This window comes from Hordeum vulgare, chromosome 3H, assembly GCF_904849725.1.
Source record: "Hordeum vulgare subsp. vulgare chromosome 3H, MorexV3_pseudomolecules_assembly, whole genome shotgun sequence".
Taxonomy (NCBI): domain Eukaryota; kingdom Viridiplantae; phylum Streptophyta; class Magnoliopsida; order Poales; family Poaceae; genus Hordeum; species Hordeum vulgare.
Window position 1 is genome coordinate 592,603,401 of NC_058520.1, and position 15,933 is coordinate 592,619,333.

The window sequence follows — 15,933 nt, forward strand, 5'->3', positions numbered from 1 at the left end:
ACGTTCCACTACATCAACCGCGTTCACTAACGCTTCTGCTGTACGATCTACAAGGGTACGTAGATCACTCATCCCCTCTCGTAGATGGACATCACCATGATAGGTCTTCGTGCGCGTAGGAAATTTTTTGTTTCCCTTGCGACGTTCCCCAACATCTTGTGCATCGGGATTCCGGTGATGCTTTGGGTAATCTCAGAGTTGAGGTTTTCCATTAAGGAATCCGACGAGATCGCGAGCTTCGTGATTGAGGATTTCTATGCGGCTTGTGGTAATTTGTGATGGACTAGTTGGAGCACCCCTGCAGGGTTAAATCTTTCGGAAAGCCGTTCCCGCGGTTATGTGGCAACGTGGAAGCTTTGTTTAACACTGGTTCTAGATAACTTGAAGTTAACTTAATTAAAAACATGCCAACTGTGTGCGTAACCGTGACTGTCTCTTTCGTGAGTTCCTTCTCCGATCGAGGACACGGTGGGGTTATGTATGACGTAGGTAGGTGTTCATGATCACTCATTTGATCATCAGTAGACACGTCCGTGATGCGTAGATCTTCCCCCTCTTATTCTTGTACTCGTAAGTTAGCCACCAAGTATATGCTTAGACGCTGCTGCAACCTCACCACTTAACCTTACCTCACCCATTAAGCTTTGCTAGTCTTGATACCTTTGGAAATGAGATTGCTGAGTCCCTTGTGGCTCACAGATTACTACAACACCAATTGCAGGTACAGGTAAAGGTTACTTGACGCGAGCGCGTTGATTGTTCATTTGGAGTTGCTTCTTCTTCTTCTTCTTCATCGAACTAGGATGGGTTCCAGGCCGGCAGCCTGGGATAGCAAGGATGGACGTCGTTCTTCTTTTGTCGTTTGTTTTCGTCCTAGTCGGACCCTGCTCTTACTCTTGATGACTGTGTAATGTACTGATGTGACTCTGATGTAGCTTGTGGCGAGTGTAAGCCAACTCTTCATATATCTCTTCTTTTCAGTACATGTACTTGTAACGATATCCATTCTTGCGACACGACGAGATGCGCTTCTATCCCTGACGAGGCCCTCGTGCCAAAGTGAGGATAGGATCGCATCTTGGGCGTGACAAGTTGGTATCAGAGCCTGTACCGACCTAGGAGCCCCCTTGATTGATCGAACTTGGCCGAGTCGAGTCTAGTGAAAAACTATTTCAGTCTAGTTATATATCGGAGAGTAGGATTCTTTTTTCTCCTCTCCTATGCTCTGGTGAGGATTCGTGACATAATAATTTGATTCTACTCCTCTTCTCACTCAAAAAAAAATTTAGGATCACGCGGATATTTTTGGAATCTATATGATGCCGAGGTGACGGAATTCTGTCTTGGTGCCTCCTGCCTGACTTGATTTTCTTCCGGGGAGTTGAGCTCCAGGGGATTCTCGAGCACATCGTTATCATTCAGATTTCTTAGTATCTTAGTATGAAGGATGTTCGTAATTGCTTCAATACTAGTAGTGGCGAGATAACCCCGATGTCCCCAGTACTGGTGCAGATTGTTCGGGGGTACTGCCATACTTTGTATCGTTGTGATCACGAGGGTCTGTTGTAGATGAAGGTCCGAGATTCTGGTCGTGTGTTGACAGATGTGATACAAGTGACGGGTTAGTATAGGAGTTGTGTGATATTACTCCTTGTATCCGTGTACCAGATTGCATGACCAGATATTTCGAGAATTCATAGGTGGGAATTCTAGTAGTTTCTTATAGGACAATCTTCCAACAAATGCATGATGTTAGGTTGGGGTTCGACATCTAGTGGATTCGTTTGTTCACGGTCGACTTACAGCGGTACACGTTGTGTCTTAAAGAGTCCTTGTAGCTTGCTACGACTCGGGGACGCTTCGTATGTCGGGTGCACTGCCTTGCACTTGATGGCTACTGTAAATCGTGCCTGTGTGATCCTGTCCACGAAAATATCGAACGGAAGTCTTTCTCATGAGTTTGTTCTGGCTTGTTTCATAAGCCTCACCCTTTGTTTTGTTGAATATGGTAATTCGTGTTGCTTCGATGTCAAGTGGTGATTTCAGATCTTTTCTAAGAGGTGTTCTCATATTTTTATGAGAATATTAATTCTTTTGCTTTATCGATTGTCATGTCAATTCTTGTCAACCAGAGTCATCGTATCAATTCTTTCCAACCGGTGTGATTCTCTAGTGAATTCTATCCTCTCCAATTTTTGCAGATCATTCTCTCATCTTATTCCGGAGTTCATCTCATCCGTCCCAAGTTGTCTTTGTTTTTCCCCGCCCTCCCGCCCTTTTCTTCAGTGATTGGATTTCATCCAACTGCATTTCATTTCAGTGATGCTTCCGCTATCTCTTCTTTCTTTCGTAAGTCGGTGATTCATCGTGAAGATTCTCAGGAGCTTCGTGTCATATTTGTTCAATCTTGTCATCTTTTCCGGGGAATTTAATTCAGTTGTCCGTGTTCATCATATCCTTTTCATCCTTGTAATTCTTTCCTAGGTTGGAAATTTTTATTAGTCTATCTTCTTGTTGTCGTTTCTCTCTAGTCTATCCGGAGCGTTGAAGTTATCTCAGAATTCTTGTTCCCAGTTCTTTAATTATTTCGAGGTGCTCAACCTCATCTAGTTCTCTTCATACCGGTGCAATATCAATCTTTCTAATAATCTTTCAACGGGGATTTCTTTGAGTGGGCCCATAACCCACAGGTTCTTTCCCAGGATCGTACCTGGCTCCTTAATCTTTTCCGGAGGTCTTTAATTCTTTTCAACTATGACGTATGTATGATTTCATCAGTCATATTCATTCTTCAAGATCAATTGGAGTTAATTCTCATATTTGGCTCAACCTTGCATTCTTCATTATTCCGGAGGTCTCCGTAATTCTTGGTGTTGTTCTCGATCATTCTCAGCTTGCTATTCGAAGGAGTGTTCCTCGTAAATCTTACCCCGTTCTTGTGAAGATTGTCAGCTCAACTTCGTGTTACCCTCTCATTATTTCCAATAATGAGTAATTCCTTTCGTGCTATCCGGTGCATTTCTGAGTTGTTTTTATGTCTCGTTCCTCCGAAGGCCATCATTTCAGAAGACTTTTTCGTTCTCAGCTTTCAGCTTTCATCCTCAAATCTTCTCAATTGTTGTCTCTTCGTTCGTCTCTCAATTATTCTGGTGTCTTGTTTAAATTTCTCTCTCAGGTGGATCAAGATCTCTTCATTCTCGTGTTTATCCATGCTTTCTTGGTATTCCCATTCAATTGGAATTCTTACCCGTGCTTCTTTCATTTTGGCTTCAAGTGGTGCTTATCTCTCTGCCTCTTCTAGATTCATTTTTAGAGGAATAAGTTGTATGCTAGATCCATTGCTTGTCATCAATTATACTTGATGAAGGATGAGCATAACATAATTCTTATTGTTCTTCCTTCTTCCAAGAGATTTCAATTCTTCTTCCGGGGTGGCTCTTGATATCAATTGTTTTCTCAAGTGCTTATCTTTCTTTTCCGAAGTTCCAAGTCTATCAATATCTCTTTGTAAAGCTTCATCTATATCATTGCAAGGCCTTTAATCTTATTCATTTCTACCTTGATATCGTTGCATCATTCATTTGTATACGGAGGTCCTTCATGGTGATTCATCAAGATTTCAATTCATTCTCAAAGTGTTCTTCAAGATTCTTGTTGGAGAACCTCAAGCGTTCTTTCCCTTGCATTTCAGTGCATTTGTTCTTCCTTTATCCTTTGAGGTGGTATTATAGCACTCTTGTTAGTGTAGGAGCCTCGAAGATATTTCCTTTCAAGAATGAGATAATTAAATCCATCGATTCTTTGGTCATGAGATATTTTCAACCAATGATTTCTTCATTGAGCTATTTTGGTTTGGATTTCACCTAAAGCTTTTCCTAGGGATTGTGCTATCATGGTGCTTGTCATTAATCCCAGTTCTCAATGTATCCTCTCGGTGTAAGAAGTTTTCATATCTTTGCTCTCATCTATCCTTCGTTCTTGTAGTGGTTGGTTGTCACCTCATATTTGTTGAGATGATTTTCATAAGCCCACTACTATCTTGTTGTTTTTTTTCCAACAACTCCGTTCAATTCTTCGTGCAAGGATGCTTGCCAAGTTCATTGTAGATAGTAGTTGTCATTTTTTCTCTTCATTCTCTTCTTCTGCTTGAGCTAGTTCATATTCTATTGTTCCGGAGGCAGTGTGATATTGCTCTTTTGGGTCAATCTTGTTGTTCTATCAAGATCTTGTTGTTCCCTTGCTCTACTTACTTGTTTGTTGTGATTATTGTCTATTTCTCCTACCTTTTCGAATTTTTTGTCCCTTTTTCCTACCGAAGTGCTGCCGAAATTTTCCGTGAATTCTGGCTTCTTTCTCATTTCATTCCTCGTCGCCTTGCAACATTCAAGGATCGTTGGTTTCACTCGTTTGTCAAAGAAGCGACTAAGTTTTTACCTCTTGTTCTTCTCATCCTCTCCCCCTTTCATTCTTGGATCTCGGGGCGAGATCCTCTTGTAGTGTAGGAGAGTTGTGACAGCCCGATGCCGACGTTCCAGAAGCTTCCCCTTTTCTTTCCGTTTTCGTCGTGTGGGTATTTTCAGTTGCCGCATCATTATCGCGTCATGTGCATCATCTGCATCGCATCGGCATCTCCGTTGCCGCCAGTTTTCAAAACTTGCATCCGATGTTAGTTGCCGGTTCGCGACGTCGTCCGTTCTGAGTCCGACCGCACTCGCACGCGCCCGCGGCACCGTCGAAACCCTGTTTTTAAAGTGCGTCTAAAACTCTCTTTGATCGAGGTGAAACTTGGCACGCGGTCGCGATTAGATATAGCCAGGCCGCCTGTCGAATTTCGTCGCGATCGGAGACCGTCTGGTACCCGAACCGTCGCCCGTAGCGGCACCGTATTCGGGCCACCGTCGGACGTCTGTCGGTGTCTTTAAAGTCGATGTCGCGCTGCACCACTTCCCTCTCATCTTAGCCAACGCCACTCTACACACCTAACCCTAACCCGCCTCTCCGATCGGACCGCACGAACGCGACCGGAGGGTCGAAAAACCCCCAAATACCCCCCTAACCTAGCCCCATCCTATAAATAGACGCCCTAACCTGCCTAATATGGCTAACCCTAGCCTCTGCCTCGAAAATCTCGCCATCCAACCCGGCCGCCGCCACCTGGTCTCTCTCCTCCCGCGCAGGGCCCTCCCAGGCCCATCTGGAGCCCGCCCGGGCCCGAGCCGCCGCCGCCCAGGCCCGAGCCGCCGCTACCCCGTCCTGCCCGGATCTCCCCACCGAGCAGGCTCCTTCCCGTGCTTCCGAGCCCGTGGCGGCGAGCCGCTGCCGTCGTGCCCGCGCCGCCCGAGGCTTCCCCGTCGGCCCCGCCTCCGGCCGCCGCTTGCCGGCCTCCGGCTGCTACCCACCAAAGCTCCGCGAGGAGCTCGACGTTCGCGGCGCCTCCTGCTCTCGCGCCCCCAGCTATCCGGCCAGGATCCGGCCGGAACAGGGTCCCCGCCGACCTGCCTCGCCCGGATCTGGTCCCTCTGCCTCGTCCCGACGCTTCCCCTCGCCATGCCGTCGTGGCCGACGCCTCGAAGACCGCCGTCGTCGCGTGCGTCTTCGTCCCGATCGGGATCGCCAGGGAGCGCACCTCGCGTTGACCGCATCGCCTCGAGCTGCGCCTTCACCTCGCGTGGGCCTCAGCCTCGCCCTGGCCCAGCAGCAGCTGCCGCGGCCCAAGAGGAAAAACAACATACAACACTTCAAAATATCGAACGAATACCAAATTCACATGACTACTTCTAGCATGACTTATCCCATGTCCTCAGGAACAAAAATGACTACTCACAAAGCATAATCATATTCATGACCAGAGAGGTAATGAGTAGCATCAAAGATCTGAACATATAATCTTCCACCAAGTAATCCAACTAGCATCAACTACAAAGAGTAATTAACACTACTAGCAACCTTACAAGTACCAATCCGAATAGCGAGACGGAGATTGGTTACAAGAGATGAACTAGGGTTTGGAGATGAGATGGTGCTGATGAAGATGTTGATGGTGATGAGTCCCCTCCGATGAGAGGAGTGTTGGTGATGACGATGGCGACGATTTCCCCCTCCGGGAGGGAAGTTTCCCTGACAGGACGACCCGGCCGGAGCTCTAGATTGGTTCTGCTCAAGTTCCACCTCGTGGCGGCAGCGATTCCTCCCGAAAGCCTCCTCTTGATTTTTTCTGGAACAAAATCCTTCTTGTAGCAAAAGAGGGGGCCAGAGGGCCACCAGGGTGCCCACAAGCCCCCTAGGCGCGGCTAGGGGGGCGCGCCTAGCAGGCTTGTGGCCTCCTGCTGGCTCCCCTCTGGTACTTCTTCGACCCAGTATTTTTTATAAATTCCAAAATAAATCCTCGTTGATTTTCACGGCTTTTGGAGTTGCGCAGAATAGGTATCTCAAACTTGCTCCTTTTTCAGGCCAGAATTCCAGCTGCCGGCATTCTCGCTCTTCATGTAAACCTTGCAAAATAAAAGAGAAAAGGAATAAGTATTGTACCGTGAAGTGTAATAACATCCCATAAAGCGATAAATATCAACATGAAAGCATGATGCAAAATGGACGTGTCGGTGGGTTATTAGGGGCCGTTTAGCAAAAACGTCGCAATAATGTCGAGCAAGTTTCAATTTTATCGATTGGATAGAGGGTACTTTTAAATTTAAAAACGAAGTGTAGTCCATGATAAGTAACTTTAACACAACTGCGGTGAATGTAAAACTAATTTTCACACACCTATCAGGAATTCAGGTGTAAGCGAATTTCACATATTAGGAGGCCAAGAAATTGAGATGTCCATGGATAACCTTCTCTGTTGGTAAGGTCCACCGATAACCAACCTTGGAAAAAGAGAGAATCAAATAGATGCATACAAATACGTGAAGATTGTACATTGTATACTAGGAAAATGAAGCAATAGTACATAAGTAAAATTTCCATACATGCATGAGCGCAAAGTAGCAACCATTGGAATTTCATCCACATTGAAACACCTGAAACTGCATGGTGTGATTGTCATGAACTTACTGTCACTAGTAAAAAAGGGCATTTAGCCCCGGTTTGTTTGGGTTATTTGTCCCGGTTCACGAACCGGGACTAATCATCCCGGACTACACCCCGAGCTGAGGCTAATGGCCCTCCACCTGGAGGGGCTGGGAGCGAGGGGGAGGGAGGACCTTTAGTCCCGGTTCTAGTTACGAACCGGGACTAAAGGATCCATCTGTTTATTTTGTTTGTTTGACCTCAAAAGGTAGAAAAAAATTAAAATTTTTAACTTTTATTTGTGAATATTTTTTGATTTCTTTTTATGTTTTATTCCAATTTTCAAATCTTTGAATTATTTGACAAATTAATCTCTAATCATCCATCCTCATTGCTCTAGCGTGGATCACTCATTCCAAATCGTCTAACTTCTCGGCCCCGAGCACGCTTAACTTTCTGGTTCTACCGCCCCTAGTTGTCAAGTCTGTACTTATTGTTTTCCTGATAATAGCAAGCTATCAATCCTAAACAACATGGGATCTTGAAGTCATGTCACATGATTTAATTTTTTGAATTCAAACAATTATAAAAATAAACTATCTAGGTAATAATAATAGTGAATTTCAATGAAAACAACCTAATATTTTTAAATAAATTTATGTTTTCTTATTTTTCTCGAAAAAACATCTTTTTGAAATAACTTTTTTTTACGTTGTATGCAAAAATTATGGTCGTTTTACATTTTTGTTCTTTTTTTACAAAAACATTCAAAATTAATATCTCAAAATTTCTATACCAACTAGACACTAAAACCTAACTACATCTCAAAGGATTTTATTTTTTGAAGATTTTATCATTTTTGTTTATTTTCTACAAAACTAAAAAAACGGTCTCGGGGGTAGAGTTTGAAAATATCAGACTCCACCTTTAGCCAAGAGTCCAATCATACCCGTCGACTACATTTGCTAGCACCGTACCCGCCAGAGTCACAACTGAGGTTAACCAAGCCAGAGTTAACCCATTCTAACTTTATTTGCTATGTTGAGTTAAATGACCCTGAAATTGAAAAGCACTATAATGAACTCTGAAAATGTTGAAACTTGGCATGGTATCATCATTTCATCCACATAGCTTGTGCTAAAAAGTTGAGATGGTTACGGCAAAAACTGAATGCACTTCATGTACAAACTGAACCATCTCCTTCGAAGTATCAAGGTTTCACACGAAAACCCATCTGCTACAAAGGCATTTTATTTTTTTACTTATTTCAACTCCAAACTTTTTATGCATTTTTGCATTCAATATGCACCATTCAAAACCACATCCTAAAATTTCAACCCTTTATAACTTTATTTGCTATTTTTCATGCATTTAATGATTTTTTTGACCTAAATGACAGTGAAATTGAAAGGCCCCGCAAATGAACTCTGAAATGGTTGACACTTGGCATGGTATCATCATTTCACCCACATAGCATGTCCTAAAAAGTTGATAGGGTTACGACAAAAACTGGATGCACTTCGTGTACAAAATGGACAATCTCTTTCGAAGTATCACGGTTTCGAACGAAAACTCATCTTTTGCAAAGAGATTTCATTTTTTTGAACTTATTTGAACTCCATACTTTTTGTGTGTTCAAAATGCATCATTCAAAGCCACATCATAGATTTTCAACATTCTCTGACTTCATTTGGTATTTGGTATTTTTCATACATTATTTTATTTTTTTGAGCTAATTGACCCCGAAATCGAAAAGCACTATAAATAAACTCTAAAAATGTTTAAATTTGGCATGGTATCATCATTTCACCCATATGGTATGTGCTAAAAAGTTGAGAAAGTTACGACAAAAACTAGATGCACTTCGTGTACAAACTAGATCATCTCCTTCTAAGTATCAAGGTTTCACACGAAAACCCATTTGCTACAAAGGCATTTTTTAAAATTATTTCAACTTCAGACTTTTTGTGCATTCAATATGCACCATACTACAACATGTTAAAATCTAAAGAAATAACTAACTAAAAATAATAAAACAAAACAACAATTAAATGACTAAAACAACTATATAAGCAAAACAATATTGTTTAATTAAAATCCTAATTTAAATTATTCTAAAAATAACCAAATAAATCTTACTGTGACAACAATCTAACAGATGACTAGGAGCAAAAAGAATTAAATTAAAAAATATTTGTAAACTCAAGTTATTCACAATTTGGGTTTCAAGCAAATTTCAACAGATTCAAATTTAAACCATTCAAATTTGAAAACTAATGGCCCAAACAGAAACTAGACAAATTTTTGAATCTAATGCAAAAAGAATCACTCAAAAACATCAAATATCCTAAAAGACATAAGCAATTTAAAACAAAAACTACAAACAGAAAACGAATTTAAAACAAAAAACAATTCAAAACCTCTTTAATTAGTCCCGGTTCGTGTATCGAACTGTGAATAAAGGTCTACCCTTTAGTCCCGGTTCAAGACACGAACCGGGACTAAAGCCTCCAAACCCTTTAGTCCCGGTTCGAGACACGAACCGGGATTAAAGGTCCCATTTGAACCGGGACTAATGCCCGACCGGCGCCCTAGCTGCTCGAACCGGGACTAATGCTAAGATTAGTCCCGGTTCGTAATGGAACCGGGACTAATGTGTAAAACGAGCTGGGACGAAAGCCTTTTTTTCTACTAGTGTGTCCATAATGAGGTTAACTATAAGCAAACTATTGGCCTACTTGGATAGTCTCTAACAGTTCCCTTGACATAAATCTCGCGTGAGGATTAGAATGACCTCAAAACGTGGCTGCTGAAGGGACTCTACGACTAGGGGTCATCTACTCATCTCATGGCCGGCGATAATAATCTCAAGACCAGGTATCGAGGCGTCTGCGGGCAGGGCGATCTCATCTCCTCCAGGACACACAGTAAATAAAGATCAAGAACGGATCTCACGTGTGCGCGACGGCACTCACGCGTTGCGTCAAAAGACCCTAGACATTGTGACACATGATTGTGCTCTTCGTTAACTTCCTCCAAGGCCTACTGGTGCACAGCATGTCTCCTACCTGGGGGCCCATGGTAACCGGGCGCCTGGGACCGCCGCCCCGTTCGGCCCCCTTCATGATCGGGCATGTGTTCACTTTACTAGTTTCATTTGTGACGTTAGATAAGCGATTCCAAAACATGTCAAACAGGCATGGGAGCTCCTACCTGCCGCTCATTGCGGCATGCAGCCCTACGACGCACACGGGGCGCCCCGACTAGGCCGACACAACTCAGTTTCCGGTTTTTTCTGTTACTTTTTACGTTTTTTGTTTATTTCCTTCTTTTGGTTCGTTTTTTCTTTGCCTTTTTCCTTTTCTTTTTCTGTTTGAAGCAAAAAAACATTTTCCCAATTTGAAGAAATTTTTTAAAAAATCGTGAACATATTTGGAAGTGCGAACAATTTTTTTAAAGAACGAATATTTTCTGAATCTTGAGATTTTTTTTTTGAAAAAGAGTACAATTTTGAAAACCCCAAACAAATTTGAAAGCGCGAACAAATTTTTCAAACACAAACAATTTTTGAATTTTGCAAACAAATTTTGAAATTGATAACATTTTTGAAAAATGCTGAACAAATTTGGAAGAACGAACAATTTTCTGAAGCCCAAACATTTTTTGAATCTTGAGAACGAAATTTTGAAACGGAGAACAATTTTGAAAAAATAACCAAACAAATTTGGAAGCACGGAATTGTTTTTAAAGCACGAACATTTTTTGAATCTTGAGAAAGAAATTTCGAAAAGAAGAACAATTTCCAAAACCCAAAACAATTTTGAAACCGAGAACAATTTTGAAAAATCCTAAACAAATTTGGAAGCGTAAACAATTTTAAAAGAACAGGAACATATTCGTAATTCGTGAACAAACATTTCAAACCGCAAACATTTTTAAAATTGTGCAAAAAATTTAAAACAGGAGCAAATTTCAAATTTGTGAAAACATTATAAAAGTATGAACATTTTTTAAAATGTAAACAAAGTTTCAAAGAACAGGAACATATTTCTTGTGATTGGTTTTTTCAAAATGAGGGCATTTTTGGATAACGCGAACATTTTTTGAAATTTCAAAAAACAAATTAAAAATGAAAACTATTTTCGTATCTGCAAACAAATTTTGCAAAATCTAGAATATGTTTTGAAAATCTAACACATTTTTCTAAAAGAAGAAAAAATCGAATTTGAAGAATATTGTTTAAAAATAATATTATTTTTGGAATATGGAATATGTTTTGAAAATATAGTCCATTTTTTAAAATACAAATATTTTTTAAATAGAAAAACTTTCTTCGAATTTGAAGAACAATTTTTGAAAATCCAGAACATTTTCGAAAAAAACATAAATATTTTCTTAATTTTAAGAACAATTGTTTAAATCCAGAACAGTTTTTTTAAAATAGAAATAGAAAAAAACATAAAAATTGAAAAGTAATAAAAACAGCTAAAGAAAAATCGGTTCAGGAAACCTTCTAGAAGCTTCCCAAAACCGAAAAAAAAATGGTAGCGGTGAATAGGCTTTTCCGGCTGGCATGTACACCGTATTTCTGTTGGCATGCACATGTGGCGGGCCAATGTTGGATGCCTGACGTATTATGTCTTTATGACCAATGGGTCCCACCTACCAATGCAAAGGAAAATTGAGATGGAAAATGCTGGCCGCTAAGGACTTGAACCAGTGACTTCAAGCTAGCGAGTATGTGGTAGCCACTCTAACCTTCACGTTTTGATGTCTAATTAAGATAACTATTTTGAGAAGTATTGCTAAGATAACTAGATGTACTGTGTGGTAAATGAACAAACTTGTGGGGCATAAACGGTGTCCAGTTTGTGCTGCCCATTTTGTACATGTCAATTTTTTCGTGAAATTTTTAAAGAAAATGTATAAATTATAACCACAGTAATGAAAGTTAGAATTGAATTTTCAAGTGTTATAAATAGTATACATACAAATAAAATGACTTACTTAAAAATGTTCATATAATTGTAAAGGTATAAACTTATTATTGAAAATACTATTTTAAATATAATCCATAAGTGCACAAAAATATTTAGTAAATTCAAACATTTAAAGTGTGCACTCTTAAACTATATTAAATAAATAGTAAATGGAAACAGTTTATTTATTCAGTAAATCAAAGTATCTATAATCTTTAGTGAATATAAACATTTTTATACACTTACTACCCAAAAAAAAGGATTGTCAACACTCATTTACTGAATATTTAGGAACATTCACTTGTGTATACTTTTTCACTTGTGGCTTATGTTCATAAATTTTATACATAAGCCATGAGTCAATACTCAGAATATATTTCAAATCATACATACATTTTGTTAAATAACATATACTTATGAATTATCGAAATATATGGATAATAATGAAAATATTTTATAATTATTATAAGATTTTACAAAGTTAAAATAATAATTATGAACAGTAATTCCGAAATATTTGCATTGTAATATATTATAAAAAAACCTATAAATCTTAAATATTATTCTCATTTTATGAATTTATGAAAAAAAGATGTTAATATTTTATTACTACATAAAAATGTTGAAGTAAGTTATTTTATCTGTACATAGAACAGTATTACAAACGAATATTTAAACTTTGTTTATTAGTGTGATTATAATTAAGTACTTTTTACAAATTTCTAAAAAAGTAGAAATTAACATATGCAAAATGGGCCGGGATGATTGCAATCCAATTGACCTTGACGATCACCTAAAAGAAATTAACCTTCACAATCGTGTTCGTTTATGAACATTAAGCCTTCTTAACCATTGTATACATCAAACTTCATATCATCAAGTGGGTAGAACAAATGACTGTTACCGATAGGTTGCGGGTCTTTTATGTCTACTATTCCTTTTGTACAGACAGGTGGGACCTACTGGTCATAGAGACGTGAATACCAAGTTCTTAGAATAATCATATGTATTTCAAAACCGGAGGCATTAAATTGAAAATCAATGACAAGTTAAGGCATCAGTGATGTAATTATCTCATTAATCACCTACACATTTCAGTCGTTGCATGAGAGGTACTTCCTTTGTTTTTATTTACTCTAAATATTAATTTTGACTGAAATCAAATTTTATAATGTTTGGTTAATTTTGTAGAAAACAATCTGGACATTTATAGTAAAAATTTGTATGATGCGGAAATATATGCAATGTTGTATCTAATGATATTAATTGTGTGATGCATATGTTAATATAATCTCCTATAAACTTATTAAAAGTATTTAAGGTTTGTCTTTATTTAAATTCACCCAAATGATAATGGCCACACGTATGTCATCTCTACACTTCATTCACACACCTTAATCTTCGTCTGTTTTGATTTGCACGAATCTTGACGATTTCTAGCGAAATTGGAGTGCCACATAGGCGTAGTATGCTGTGTGGGGGTTAGAGCGTTCTTTCACACGACCCGCAACACATGTTTGTTAGCTGAGTCGTGTGGGTGAACAAGTCCTCGCCCATACGAACACCATCGAGTCCATGTCATGTGGGTAAACTGTTCTTTGCCTACACGACGCTCGTACGGTGATAAATGTCAACTACAGTTATGCAAATGTGACAATTAGTTAATCACATATGAGAACTATGGTTGATCATTCATGGCAACTATGGTTGGACCGCATGTGACAACTAGTCAATCACACAAGGCAACTTTGATTGATCATACATGACAACTATGGATTGATCATATGTGGCAACTACCGTTAATTATACATGACAACTATAGTTAATCAAAAGGAAGAAATTGTCAGCTTTACAACTAAAATTGGCATCCTCGGATAACTAAAGTTATCATCCCCGGATAAGTAAAGTCGTCATAAAAAAATGTCAGGGCGAAATTGCTTTGTGTCACATGTACAGGGTGAGGATGAATAGTTGTTGTTGGATATATGATACGAAGTGGTGGGTGCGGACGTGTTGACAGTTCTAATGTTCGCCCACACAAAAATGTATGTGCTGCCTTTTGGGCATGTCACACATGGTTGTGTGATCGGGTGTCCATTATGTCATATGTGTGATGAATATCACGACTCCAAATCTAATATGTTGAGTAAATAAGAACGAAGAGAGTACATGGATAGCACAAATGTAACTTTACGACCATCTCAACCGATCCAGACAAGTACGTCGGTCCGTACGCGGGCACCCGGCCGGCTCTTGTTGGGCGATCAAAACAAGAAGCTCTACGTGTGACTGTGAGTGAGATTCCGTTGCTTGACGACCAGATCAGCACCCACGACCACGACCAAGTCCTTTTAGCGGCAGTGCGCTCGCTCTATATGTATCCTCCCGATCGTGCAGACGAGCCGTATCAACCAACCACCACTGCAGCAGCAGTAGCTCGTAGCTCGCTCGATCACGTACGTACATCTGTGCCGATCCATCGACAAGAATAATGGCGTCCTCGCGCCGCGCCCTGCCCGTGGCGACCCTGGTCCTCCGGGTTCTCTCGCTGCTCCTCCTCGCCGCCTCCATCATCATCATCGCCACCGCCAAAATCCGGGAGAGCATCTTCGACGAGGAAGCCGTCATCACATTCAAGGATTTATACGCCTACCAGTAAGCAAATATCCATGAAACTAACGAAATCTCCCTTGTGGCCGGCCGCCGGCGACGGAATCTCAATGTTCTGTTCGACTGTCAGGTATGTGCTGGCCGTGGGTGTCGTCGGTTGCGCCTACAACCTGGTGGCGGCTTTGTTCGTGGCGATCAACATCGCCGGGAGGAGGAAGATGATCGGCGGCGGGGAGGCAGGCACCGTGCTCCTCATCTGCGCCGACGCCGTAAGCATCATCCACTCCAAGAAATGAAGTCCCATGTAGTACACTGGCTACCGATTTCTAATTGGATTTTCAATGAATGATGAAGGTGTTCGCCGTGCTGATCGCCACGGGAGGAGCGGTGGGCTTGGGTCTCACGGTGGAGGCCCAGCGACGGTTCGGCGATATCTTGGATTCGAGCTCCAGGACATTCCTCATCAGGGTTGACATCTCCTGCGGCGCGCTGTTGCTGGCATCCCTCTGCGTCGTGTTCATCGTCATGATCTCCTCTTACTCCCTCACCAAGTAGCTACTAGCTACCTGTTTGTTTAATGTTTCCTTCGTTTCATAATGTAAGATGTTTTTTTAACACTAGTGAGACGGAGGGAGTAGTATTTGTTGTCTCGAACCAGAAGATTTTCTTAATGAAAATCGAAGAGGAGGCCTCTGTTTCGTTTTGTTTGTAAAGTAGGTAGTGCTGTTGTTCTGGACTATTTTTCTTGTTTTTTGCTGGCCACAGTTTACCGTGACATAATAATGTACCCTCCATCGTTTGTGTTGTCGAAAGATATGTAAAAAACGCTCCTCGAGATGGAAAAGGCCATACGTGCTGCATTTGATTCTCGCTTTTTTACATTTCCTGCGTTTTAAACACTAGTGGAAAACGTGCCTTTGGCCTGGACCATTTAGTCCCGGCCTGCGGGCCGGGACTAAAGGCCCGGCCACGTCGTCCCAATTCTCAATGCCTCTCTCGAGGCTTTAGTCCCGACCCGTAAGGAGCCTTTAGTCCCGGTTCGTGTCCCAAACCGGGACTAAAGGGCTACGCGGCGGGCAGTGGTGGTGGCAACCGTTCGTATCCCCCTTTAGTCCCGGTTGGTGGCTCAACCCGGGACTAAAGGACTAACACGTGGCCTGCCGTAGTTGTGGCCATCGTTGGTATACCTCTTTAGTCCCGGTTGGTGGCTCACCCCGGGACTAAAGGACTAACACGTGGCCTGCCGTAGTGGTGGCGACCGTTGGTATACCTCTTTAGCCCCGGTTGGTGGCTCAACCCGGGACTAAAGGCCTAACACGTGGCCTGCCGTAGTGGT